The sequence below is a fragment of the Amia ocellicauda genome, unplaced genomic scaffold, assembly GCF_036373705.1.
Source record: "Amia ocellicauda isolate fAmiCal2 unplaced genomic scaffold, fAmiCal2.hap1 HAP1_SCAFFOLD_265, whole genome shotgun sequence".
Lineage (NCBI taxonomy): Eukaryota > Metazoa > Chordata > Actinopteri > Amiiformes > Amiidae > Amia > Amia ocellicauda.
The window spans coordinates 32,501-45,138 of NW_027102829.1; positions in this window are offsets into that span (position 1 = coordinate 32,501).

Consider the following 12,638-nt stretch of genomic DNA (forward strand, 5'->3'; position numbering starts at 1 on the left):
GACGGACCGTGTGGCGCATTGTCCCGACTGCGGACTTTCTCCAGCAAAAAGGCGGAGGTGCAGTACCGCCATTTCGCCACACGAGGGACGGAATGGCACCCAACTGCCCCCTGGTGTCGAAAAAGCGCAAGGGCACCCGGGCCGGTCCGCCCCAGGCAGCGGCCGAGATGCAGCACCGGGGGCCCGGCCTGCCTGCCCTGGAGGTCAGCCTGCCAGCCCTGGAGGTCTGCCTTCCAGCCCTGGAGGACAGCCTGCCTGCCCTGGTAGCAGCACTGCCTGCCTTCCAGCCCTGGAGGTCTGCCTGTTAGCCCTGGAGGTCTGCTATCCAGCCCTGGTAGCAGCACTGCCTGCCCTGGAGGTCTGCCTGCCTGCCTTCCAGCCCTGGAGGTCTGCTATCCATCCCTGGAGGTCTGCCTGCCTGCCATCCAGCCCTGGAGGTCTGCTATCCAGCCCTGGTAGCAGCACTGCCTGCCCTGGAGGTCTGCTATCCAGCCCTGGAGGACAGCCTGCCTGCCCTGGTAGCAGCACTGCCTGCCCTGGAGGTCTGCTATCCAGCCCTGGAGGACAGCCTGCCTGCCCTGGTAGCAGCACTGCCTGCCCTGGAGGTCTGCTATCCAGCCCTGGAGGACAGCCTGCCTGCCCTGGTAGCAGCACTGCCTGCCCTGGAGGTCAGCCTGTTAGCCCTGGAGGTCTGCCTGCCTGCCCTGGAGGTCAGCCTGTTAGCCCTGGAGGTCTGCCTGCCTGCCATCCAGCCCTGGCAGCAGCACTGCCTGCCCTGGTAGCAGCACTGCCTGCCCTGGAGGTCTGCTATCCAGCCCTGGTAGCAGCACTGCCTGCCCTGGAGGTCTGCCTGCCTGCCTGCCAGCCCTGGAGGTCTGCCTGTTAGCCCTGGAGGTCTGCTATCCAGCCCTGGAGGTCTGCTATCCAGCCCTGGTAGCAGCACTGCCTGCCCTGGAGGTCAGCCTGTTAGCCCTGGAGGTCTGCCTGCCTGCCCTGGTAGCAGCACTGCCTGCCTTCCAGCCCTGGAGGTCTGCCTGTTAGCCCTGGAGGTCTGCTATCCAGCCCTGGTAGCAGCACTGCCTGCCCTGGAGGTCTGCCTGCCTGCCTTCCAGCCCTGGAGGTCTGCTATCCATCCCTGGAGGTCTGCCTGCCTGCCATCCAGCCCTGGAGGTCTGCTATCCAGCCCTGGTAGCAGCACTGCCTGCCCTGGAGGTCTGCTATCCAGCCCTGGAGGACAGCCTGCCTGCCCTGGTAGCAGCACTGCCTGCCCTGGAGGTCTGCTATCCAGCCCTGGTAGCAGCACTGCCTGCCCTGGAGGTCTGCCTGCCTGCCTGCCAGCCCTGGAGGTCTGCCTGTTAGCCCTGGAGGTCTGCTATCCAGCCCTGGAGGTCTGCTATCCAGCCCTGGTAGCAGCACTGCCTGCCCTGGAGGTCAGCCTGTTAGCCCTGGAGGTCTGCCTGCCTGCCCTGGTAGCAGCACTGCCTGCCTTCCAGCCCTGGAGGTCTGCCTGTTAGCCCTGGAGGTCTGCTATCCAGCCCTGGTAGCAGCACTGCCTGCCCTGGAGGTCTGCCTGCCTGCCTTCCAGCCCTGGAGGTCTGCTATCCATCCCTGGAGGTCTGCCTGCCTGCCATCCAGCCCTGGAGGTCTGCTATCCAGCCCTGGTAGCAGCACTGCCTGCCCTGGAGGTCTGCCTGCCTGCCTTCCAGCCCTGGAGGTCTGCTATCCATCCCTGGAGGTCTGCCTGCCTGCCATCCAGCCCTGGAGGTCTGCTATCCAGCCCTGGTAGCAGCACTGCCTGCCCTGGAGGTCTGCTATCCAGCCCTGGAGGACAGCCTGCCTGCCCTGGTAGCAGCACTGCCTGCCCTGGAGGTCTGCTATCCAGCCCTGGAGGACAGCCTGCCTGCCCTGGTAGCAGCACTGCCTGCCCTGGAGGTCTGCTATCCAGCCCTGGAGGACAGCCTGCCTGCCCTGGTAGCAGCACTGCCTGCCCTGGAGGTCAGCCTGTTAGCCCTGGAGGTCTGCCTGCCTGCCCTGGAGGTCTGCCTGCCTGCCTGTTAGCCCTGGAGGTCAGCCTGTTAGCCCTGGAGGTCTGCTATCCAGCCCTGGAAGCAGCACTGCCTGCCCTGGAGGTCTGCTATCCAGCCCTGGAGGTCTGCCTGCCTGCCCTGGCAGCAGCACTGCCTGCCCTGGAGGTCAGCCTGCCAGCCCTGGAGGTCTGCCTTCCAGCCCTGGAGGTCTGCCTGTTAGCCCTGGAGGTCTGCTATCCAGCCCTGGTAGCAGCACTGCCTGCCCTGGAGGTCTGCCTGCCTGCCTTCCAGCCCTGGAGGTCTGCTATCCATCCCTGGAGGTCTGCCTGCCTGCCATCCAGCCCTGGAGGTCTGCTATCCAGCCCTGGTAGCAGCACTGCCTGCCCTGGAGGTCTGCCTGCCTGCCTTCCAGCCCTGGAGGTCTGCTATCCATCCCTGGAGGTCTGCCTGCCTGCCATCCAGCCCTGGAGGTCTGCTATCCAGCCCTGGTAGCAGCACTGCCTGCCCTGGAGGTCTGCTATCCAGCCCTGGAGGACAGCCTGCCTGCCCTGGTAGCAGCACTGCCTGCCCTGGAGGTCTGCTATCCAGCCCTGGAGGACAGCCTGCCTGCCCTGGTAGCAGCACTGCCTGCCCTGGAGGTCAGCCTGTTAGCCCTGGAGGTCTGCCTGCCTGCCCTGGAGGTCAGCCTGTTAGCCCTGGAGGTCTGCCTGCCTGCCATCCAGCCCTGGCAGCAGCACTGCCTGCCCTGGTAGCAGCACTGCCTGCCCTGGAGGTCTGCTATCCAGCCCTGGTAGCAGCACTGCCTGCCCTGGAGGTCTGCCTGCCTGCCTGCCAGCCCTGGAGGTCTGCCTGTTAGCCCTGGAGGTCTGCTATCCAGCCCTGGAGGTCTGCTATCCAGCCCTGGTAGCAGCACTGCCTGCCCTGGAGGTCAGCCTGTTAGCCCTGGAGGTCTGCCTGCCTGCCCTGGTAGCAGCACTGCCTGCCTTCCAGCCCTGGAGGTCTGCCTGTTAGCCCTGGAGGTCTGCTATCCAGCCCTGGTAGCAGCACTGCCTGCCCTGGAGGTCTGCCTGCCTGCCTTCCAGCCCTGGAGGTCTGCTATCCATCCCTGGAGGTCTGCCTGCCTGCCATCCAGCCCTGGAGGTCTGCTATCCAGCCCTGGTAGCAGCACTGCCTGCCCTGGAGGTCTGCTATCCAGCCCTGGAGGACAGCCTGCCTGCCCTGGTAGCAGCACTGCCTGCCCTGGAGGTCTGCTATCCAGCCCTGGTAGCAGCACTGCCTGCCCTGGAGGTCTGCCTGCCTGCCTGCCAGCCCTGGAGGTCTGCCTGTTAGCCCTGGAGGTCTGCTATCCAGCCCTGGAGGTCTGCTATCCAGCCCTGGTAGCAGCACTGCCTGCCCTGGAGGTCAGCCTGTTAGCCCTGGAGGTCTGCCTGCCTGCCCTGGTAGCAGCACTGCCTGCCTTCCAGCCCTGGAGGTCTGCCTGTTAGCCCTGGAGGTCTGCTATCCAGCCCTGGTAGCAGCACTGCCTGCCCTGGAGGTCTGCCTGCCTGCCTTCCAGCCCTGGAGGTCTGCTATCCATCCCTGGAGGTCTGCCTGCCTGCCATCCAGCCCTGGAGGTCTGCTATCCAGCCCTGGTAGCAGCACTGCCTGCCCTGGAGGTCTGCCTGCCTGCCTTCCAGCCCTGGAGGTCTGCTATCCATCCCTGGAGGTCTGCCTGCCTGCCATCCAGCCCTGGAGGTCTGCTATCCAGCCCTGGTAGCAGCACTGCCTGCCCTGGAGGTCTGCTATCCAGCCCTGGAGGACAGCCTGCCTGCCCTGGTAGCAGCACTGCCTGCCCTGGAGGTCTGCTATCCAGCCCTGGAGGACAGCCTGCCTGCCCTGGTAGCAGCACTGCCTGCCCTGGAGGTCTGCTATCCAGCCCTGGAGGACAGCCTGCCTGCCCTGGTAGCAGCACTGCCTGCCCTGGAGGTCAGCCTGTTAGCCCTGGAGGTCTGCCTGCCTGCCCTGGAGGTCTGCCTGCCTGCCTGTTAGCCCTGGAGGTCAGCCTGTTAGCCCTGGAGGTCTGCTATCCAGCCCTGGAAGCAGCACTGCCTGCCCTGGAGGTCTGCTATCCAGCCCTGGAGGTCTGCCTGCCTGCCCTGGCAGCAGCACTGCCTGCCCTGGAGGTCAGCCTGCCAGCCCTGGAGGTCTGCCTTCCAGCCCTGGAGGTCTGCCTGTTAGCCCTGGAGGTCTGCTATCCAGCCCTGGTAGCAGCACTGCCTGCCCTGGAGGTCTGCCTGCCTGCCTTCCAGCCCTGGAGGTCTGCTATCCATCCCTGGAGGTCTGCCTGCCTGCCATCCAGCCCTGGAGGTCTGCTATCCAGCCCTGGTAGCAGCACTGCCTGCCCTGGAGGTCTGCCTGCCTGCCTTCCAGCCCTGGAGGTCTGCTATCCATCCCTGGAGGTCTGCCTGCCTGCCATCCAGCCCTGGAGGTCTGCTATCCAGCCCTGGTAGCAGCACTGCCTGCCCTGGAGGTCTGCTATCCAGCCCTGGAGGACAGCCTGCCTGCCCTGGTAGCAGCACTGCCTGCCCTGGAGGTCTGCTATCCAGCCCTGGAGGACAGCCTGCCTGCCCTGGTAGCAGCACTGCCTGCCCTGGAGGTCTGCTATCCAGCCCTGGAGGACAGCCTGCCTGCCCTGGTAGCAGCACTGCCTGCCCTGGAGGTCAGCCTGTTAGCCCTGGAGGTCTGCCTGCCTGCCCTGGAGGTCTGCCTGCCTGCCTGTTAGCCCTGGAGGTCAGCCTGTTAGCCCTGGAGGTCTGCTATCCAGCCCTGGAAGCAGCACTGCCTGCCCTGGAGGTCTGCTATCCAGCCCTGGAGGTCTGCCTGCCTGCCCTGGCAGCAGCACTGCCTGCCCTGGAGGTCAGCCTGCCAGCCCTGGAGGTCTGCCTTCCAGCCCTGGAGGTCTGCCTGTTAGCCCTGGAGGTCTGCTATCCAGCCCTGGAGGTCTGCCTGCCAGCCCTGGAGGTCTGCTATCCAGCCCTGGAGGTCTGCCTGTTAGCCCTGGAGGTCTGCTATCCAGCCCTGGAGGTCTGCCTGCCTGCCTGTTAGCCCTGGAGGTCAGCCTGTTAGCCCTGGAGGTCTGCCTGTTAGCCCTGGAGGTCAGCCTGCCAGCCCTGGAGGTCTGCCTTCCAGCCCTGGAGGTCTGCCTGCCTGCCTGTTAGCCCTGGAGGTCTGCCTTCCAGCCCTGGTAGCAGCACTGCCTGCCCTGGTAGCAGCACTGCCTGCCCTGGAGGTCTGCCTGCCTGCCCTGGAGGTCAGCCTGTTAGCCCTGGAGGTCTGCCTGCCTGCCCTGGAGGTCTGCCTGCCTGCCTGTTAGCCCTGGAGGTCAGCCTGTTAGCCCTGGAGGTCTGCTATCCAGCCCTGGAAGCAGCACTGCCTGCCCTGGAGGTCTGCTATCCAGCCCTGGAGGTCTGCCTGCCTGCCCTGGCAGCAGCACTGCCTGCCCTGGAGGTCAGCCTGCCAGCCCTGGAGGTCAGCCTGCCAGCCCTGGCAGCAGCACGGCCTACCTGCCTGCCTGCCCTGGAGGTCTGCCTGCCTGCCTGCCCTGGAGGTCAGCCTTCCAGCCCTGGCAGCAGCACGGCCTACCTGCCTGCCAGCCTGCCCTCCCCAGCCACACAGCCCTGCCTGCCTGCCTGCCAGCCCTGGAGGTCTCCCTGCCAGCCCTGGAGGTCTGCCTGCCTGCCTGCCTGCCTGCCTGCCTGCCCTGGAGGTCTGCCATCCTGCCTTCCAGCCCTGGAGGTCAGCCTGCCAGCCCTGGAGGTCAGCCTGTTAGCCCTGGAGGTCTGCCTGCCTGCCTGCCTGCCTGCCCTGGAGGTCAGCCTGCCAGCCCTGGAGGTCTGCCTGCCTGCCTGCCTGCCCTGGAGGTCAGCCTGCCAGCCCTGGCAGCAGCACGGCCTACCTGCCTGCCTGCCCTGGAGGTCTGCCTGCCTGCCTGCCCTGGAGGTCAGCCTTCCAGCCCTGGCAGCAGCACGGCCTACCTGCCTGCCAGCCTGCCCTCCCCAGCCACACAGCCCTGCCTGCCTGCCTGCCAGCCCTGGAGGTCTCCCTGCCAGCCCTGGAGGTCTGCCTGCCTGCCTGCCTGCCTGCCTGCCTGCCCTGGAGGTCTGCCATCCTGCCTTCCAGCCCTGGAGGTCAGCCTGCCAGCCCTGGAGGTCAGCCTGTTAGCCCTGGAGGTCTGCCTGCCTGCCTGCCTGCCTGCCCTGGAGGTCTGCCTGCCTGCCTGCCCCGGAGGTCAGCCCCAGGCAGCCGGGTGGCCTGCCTGCTGCTGCTAGGCCGCTGCCCCGAGCCGCCGACCCCATCGACAGGAACACGAGAGAGTTTACAAGCGAGAGGAGGCCACATATTCGACACCTTTCGTGCTCGTTTTAGTCTCCAGTCTGTTTTGACGTGTGTTATTCTGAATCTGCTGCTTTAACTCAAGGGATTCTGTCGCGATTGATGCCTTGTCCTTCGCTGTATGTTTGCACTGGTGTTGTAAGTCGCCCTCTGTAAGATCATCATTTATTATCTGCCAAGAAATAAAGATCATCATAATGTTCCCCAACTTTCAGCTTCTGGGGAGTTTGTTCCAGAGTGTGACGACTCTCTCTCTATCACCATCTCTCTCTCTATCTCCATCTCTCTATCACCATCTCTCTCTCTATCTCCATCTCTCTATCACCATCTCTCTCTCTATCTCTATCTCTCTATCACCATCTCTCTCTCCATCTCCATCTCTCTCTCTATCTCCATCTCTCTCTATCTCCATCTCTATCTCCACCTCTCTCTCCCTCTCCACCTCTCTCTCTCTCTATCTCTCCCTCTCTCTCACTGTGTGTGTGTGTGTGTGTGTGTGTGTGTGTGTGTGTGTGTGTACAGCAGTGTCTCCGGTTTTCCTTTTGGAATGCCTTGAAGCCGGGGGGGCTTTGCACTCATGAGAACATAGGGTGTCCTTGCCCTCCTTTCGCAGCCCAGGGCATTGAGAGATCCCTAGACGGGGAAATTACTTTCAAACTGCAGTACCGAAATGTGTCCGTTAGATGGTAGCATGCACCAAGGAATGAAGGAAAGTGCAAAACAAAATGAAAAGGCACATCGCCTGGGCGAAAAATAATCGTAACAAATCAACGGGGGCATTTCTCCGAAAACTAACACCGGGGCAGTGCTCAGGGGGGTCCCACCTCGTGGCCACCCGGTTTGGGGGGCGATCGGGGCCGGTTCCGAAAATCGCTAAATCTCCCATAGCCAGCCCACGCTCCATCCGATAGAGCAATGCCGGGCGGCCGGCCGGCAACTACGGATCATAACAAATCAACGGGGGCATTTCTCCGAAAACTAACACCGGGGCAGTGCTCAGGGGGGTCCCACCTCGTGGCCACCCGGTTTGGGGGGCGATCGGGGCCGGTTCCGAAAATCGCTAAATCTCCCATAGCCAGCACACGCTCCATCCGATAGAGCAATGCCGGGCGGCCGGCCGGCAACTACGGATCATAACAAATCAACGGGGGCATTTCTCCGAAAACTAACACCGGGGCAGTGCTCAGGGGGGTCCCACCTCGTGGCCACCCGGTTTGGGGGGCGATCGGGGCCGGTTCCGAAAATCGCTAAATCTCCCATAGCCAGCCCACGCTCCATCCGATAGAGCAATGCCGGGCGGCCGGCCGGCAACTACGGATCATAAGAAATCAACGGGGGCATTTCTCCGAAAACTAACACCGGGGCAGTGCTCAGGGGGGTCCCACCTCGTGGCCACCCGGTTTGGGGGGCCATCGGGGCCGGTTCCGAAAATCGCTAAATCTCCCATAGCCAGCCCACGCTCCATCCGATAGAGCAATGCCGGGCGGCCGGCCGGCAACTACGGATCATAACAAATCAACGGGGGCAGTTCTCCAGAAACTAACACCGGGGCAGTGCTCAGGAGGCTCCCAGCTATCAGCCACCCTATCCCGGGACCGATGGGAGCACTTTAAAATTTTCGAGTCAGGGGACCAGACGGCCGAGTGAAAAACTTTGAAAAATTTTCTATCTCCTCACTCCCATTGACTTTGCATTAGGGCGACCAGGCGGCCGGCGGAAAAAAAATCATAACAAATCAACGGGGGCATTTCTCCGAAAACTAACACCGGGGCAGTGCTCAGGGGGCTCCCAGCTATCAGCCACCCTATCCCGGGACCGATGGGAGCACTTTAAAATTTTCGAGTTAGGGGACCAGGCGGCCGAGTGAAAAACTTTGAAAAATTTTCTATCTCCTCACTCCCATTGACTTTGCATTAGGGCGACCAGGCGGCCGGCGGAAAAAAAATCATAACAAATCAACGGAGGCATTTCTCCGAAAACTAACACCGGGGCAGTGCTCAGGGGGCTCCCAGCTATCAGCCACCCTACCCTGGGACCGATGGGAGCACTTTAAAATTTTCGAGTCAGGGGACCAGACGGCCGAGTGAAAAACTTTGAAAAATATTCTATCTCCTCACTCCCATTGACTTTGCATTAGGGCGACCAGGCGGCCGGCGGAAAAAAAATCATAACAAATCAACGGGGGCATTTCTCCAGAAACTAACACCGGGGCTGTGCTCAGGGGGCTCCCAGCTATCAGCCACCCTACCCTGGGACCGATGGGAGCACTTTAAAATTTTCGAGTCAGGGGACCAGACGGCCGAGTGAAAAACTTTGAAAAATATTCTATCTCCTCACTCCCATTGACTTTGCATTAGGGCGACCAGGCGGCCGGCGGAAAAAAAATCATAACAAATCAACGGGGGCATTTCTCCAGAAACTAACACCGGGGCTGTGCTCAGGGGGCTCCCAGCTATCAGCCACCCTACCCTGGGACCGATGGGAGCACTTTAAAATTTTCGAGTCAGGGGACCAGACGGCCGAGTGAAAAACTTTGAAAAATATTCTATCTCCTCACTCCCATTGACTTTACATTAGGGCGACCAGGCGGCCGGCGGAAAAAAAATCATAACAAATCAACGGGGGCATTTCTCCAGAAACTAACACCGGGGCTGTGCTCAGGGGGCTCCCAGCTATCAGCCACCCTACCCTGGGACCGATGGGAGCACTTTAAAATTTTCGAGTCAGGGGACCAGACGGCCGAGTGAAAAACTTTGAAAAATATTCTATCTCCTCACTCCCATTGACTTTACATTAGGGCGACCAGGCGGCCGGCGGAAAAAAAATCATAACAAATCAACGGGGGCATTTCTCCAGAAACTAACACCGGGGCTGTGCTCAGGGGGCTCCCAGCTATCAGCCACCCTACCCTGGGACCGATGGGAGCACTTTAAAATTTTCGAGTCAGGGGACCAGACGGCCGAGTGAAAAACTTTGAAAAATATTCTATCTCCTCACTCCCATTGACTTTGCATTAGGGCGACCAGGCGGCCGGCGGAAAAAAAATCATAACAAATCAACGGGGGCATTTCTCCAGAAACTAACACCGGGGCTGTGCTCAGGGGGCTCCCAGCTATCAGCCCCCCGGGTCTGGGGGCATTGTTTTTCTTTTTAATCATTTTGAGCATTTCCCCCAGTTTAGAGATGTGTGCCCCTAGACAACCCATTGAGAATAACTATGAAATGTTCTGAAGTTTTGATTTTCAAATGTCGGTGAAAATTGAAAAACGTCATATATTCTTCAAAGGAAGCATGGGGCGATGGTAGGGAGAGTCCCCGCAGCGTGCCTCGGCGGCGATGGGAGCGTTTTCGATGTCCCCGCCCCCCCCCCATAGGGATAGAAGGGGAGTTAGGTGACCAGGCGTCCCGGGTCCCAAAAATCGAAAAATTAATATAGAATGCTTTTTAATCCAGAAATAAAGTAGGGGGCAGTCCTGGTGAGAGTCCCAGCCACAGCCCCAGTGTGTTTTGGAGCCGTTTGGGGCCGGGTGAAAAACTTTGAAAAATGTTCTATCTCCTCACTCCCATTGACTTTACATTAGGGCGACCAGGCGGCCGGCGGAAAAAAAATCATAACAAATCAACGGAGGCATTTCTCCGAAAACTAACACCGGGGCAGTGCTCAGGGGGCTCCCAGCTATCAGCCACCCTATCCCGGGACCGATGGGAGCACTTTAAAATTTTCGAGTTAGGGGACCAGGCGGCCGAGTGAAAAACTTTGAAAAATTTTCTATCTCCTCACTCCCATTGACTTTGCATTAGGGCGACCAGGCGGCCGGCGGAAAAAAAATCATAACAAATCAACGGGGGCATTTCTCCGAAAACTAACACCGGGGCAGTGCTCAGGGGGCTCCCAGCTATCAGCCACCCTATCCCGGGACCGATGGGAGCACTTTAAAATTTTCGAGTTAGGGGACCAGGCGGCCGAGTGAAAAACTTTGAAAAATTTTCTATCTCCTCACTCCCATTGACTTTGCATTAGGGCGACCAGGCGGCCGGCGGAAAAAAAATCATAACAAATCAACGGGGGCATTTCTCCGAAAACTAACACCGGGGCAGTGCTCAGGGGGCTCCCAGCTATCAGCCACCCTATCCCGGGACCGATGGGAGCACTTTAAAATTTTCGAGTTAGGGGACCAGGCGGCCGAGTGAAAAACTTAGAAAAATTTTCTATCTCCCCTAGGTGACCAGGCAGCCGGAGCTGATTTTTCTGACCCCTAAAACAATTATTAAAAGGTATTTTTTCGCCAAACTAAGACTTTTAAAATTCAAATAGGATGATTATCTACTGCCCCAGTGGGTTTTTGAACCATTTTAAGCCTTTTTGACAGTTTTCATTTTTCCCCCATTGACTTCAATGGGAGTTAGGTGACCAGTCCTCCGACTTTTGAACCTCTCCTGGGGGGGCTGTGAGCCCCCGATTTCTTTGCAAAGCACGTCATTCGATTCGTCTCAGTCCCCTCTATATACCCCGTGTGTTTGTTTTCTCGAAAAACCCCCGGAACACGGTTTTTTAGGGGGGGGGTGGGGGGGGGGTACTTCGGAGCCATTTGGGGGGGGGTAAACGACATTTCCCGAAATTAATTTTAACACAGCCTTCCTCAGAATCGCTTTTCCAACAAAATCCTTTTTATTTCGAGTCTCTACGATGTTCCTAAGTGGTCGAAACCACTTTTGGACAGTTTTTACACCAAACGGCTCGGGCGCACAGCGGGCCGTGTGCCGATGGGCGGTTCTCGCGGGTCTGAGGCGGGGCTAGGCTGCTCGCGGCGGGCATGGGAGTGCCGTGTGCAGCCGCCACAGTGTTCCAGGCTGTCAGCATTTCTCTACGGTGCCGGGGGAAATACAGGAACTGGGTTTTTGAAGACACTTAGTGCAATGAGAGAGGTCAAAACTGAGCTAAGGGCACTTGCTGGAGGAAAGTGGCTGGGCCCCGCTAGCTCTTTTACGGACACTTTCTGGACTTGGCCCGGGATTTTCAGACGGTTCTTTGCGACTGTCTGATCATCCAGCGAAATGCAAGGGGGGGAACGGTCCCGGCCGCACCCCGCGTTTCAGGCCTCGTCGGCGGCCCGCTCCGGCGGCTGCGCCCGCTAAGTCTTCGCGGCCCGCCGTGGAGAGTGTGTATGCTGCCCGCCCCAGACGTTCACCCCAAGGGCTTGCGGGCCTTTAAGGGTCTGTCTTTCGGGGTTTCACGGGCTCTGACCTCACCTCCCTGTGGTTCCCGACCGGGGTGTATGTATGCTGCCCGCCCCAGACGTTCACCCCAAGGGCTTGCGGGCCTTTAAGGGTCTGTCTTTCGGGGTTTCACGGGCTCTGACATCTCCCCGGTGGTTCCCACGGAACGGACATATGTATGCTGCCCGCCCCCGGCAGGAACCCCAAGGGCTTGCGGGCCTTTAAGGGTGAGTGCGGGGGGCGTACGGGCTCTGACATATCTCCGGTGGCTCCCACGGAACGGACATATGTATGCTGCCCGCCCCCGGCAGGAACCCCAAGGGCTTGCGGGCCTTTAAGGGTGAGTGCGGGGGGCGTACGGGCTCTGACATATCTCCGGTGGCTCACACGGAACGGACATATGTATGCTGCCCGCCCCCGGCAGGAACCCCAAGGGCTTGCGGGCCTTTAAGGGTGAGTGCGGGGGGCGTACGGGCTCTGACATATCTCCGGTGGCTCCCACGGAACGGACATATGTATGCTGCCCGCCCCCGGCAGGAACCCCAAGGGCTTGCGGGCCTTTAAGGGTGAGTGCGGGGGGCGTACGGGCTCTGACATATCTCCGGTGGCTCCCACGGAACGGACATATGTATGCTGCCCGCCCCCCGGCAGGAACCCCAAGGGCTGTCCCGGCCTTTAAGGGTGAGTGCGGGGGGCGTACGGGCTCTGACATATCTCCGGTGGCTGCCACGAGACGGAATATGTATGCTGCCCGCCCCCGGCAGGAACCCCAAGGGCTGTCCCGGCCTTTAAGGGTGAGTGCGGGGGGCGTACGGGCTCTGACATATAACCTCCGTGTTGCGCGACAGGCCGTCTTTGCCCCCGGCTGCGGACACACACACACACACACACACACACATAAAACAACCAGCACTGATCGATGGGCCATCTTGGTCCGCCCGGGGAGGGCCCCTGCGGGCCGGTGTTTGTTCACCGGTGTTCAGGCAGACGGTTCCTCCCACCCTAAGGCGGACAGGCGAAAGG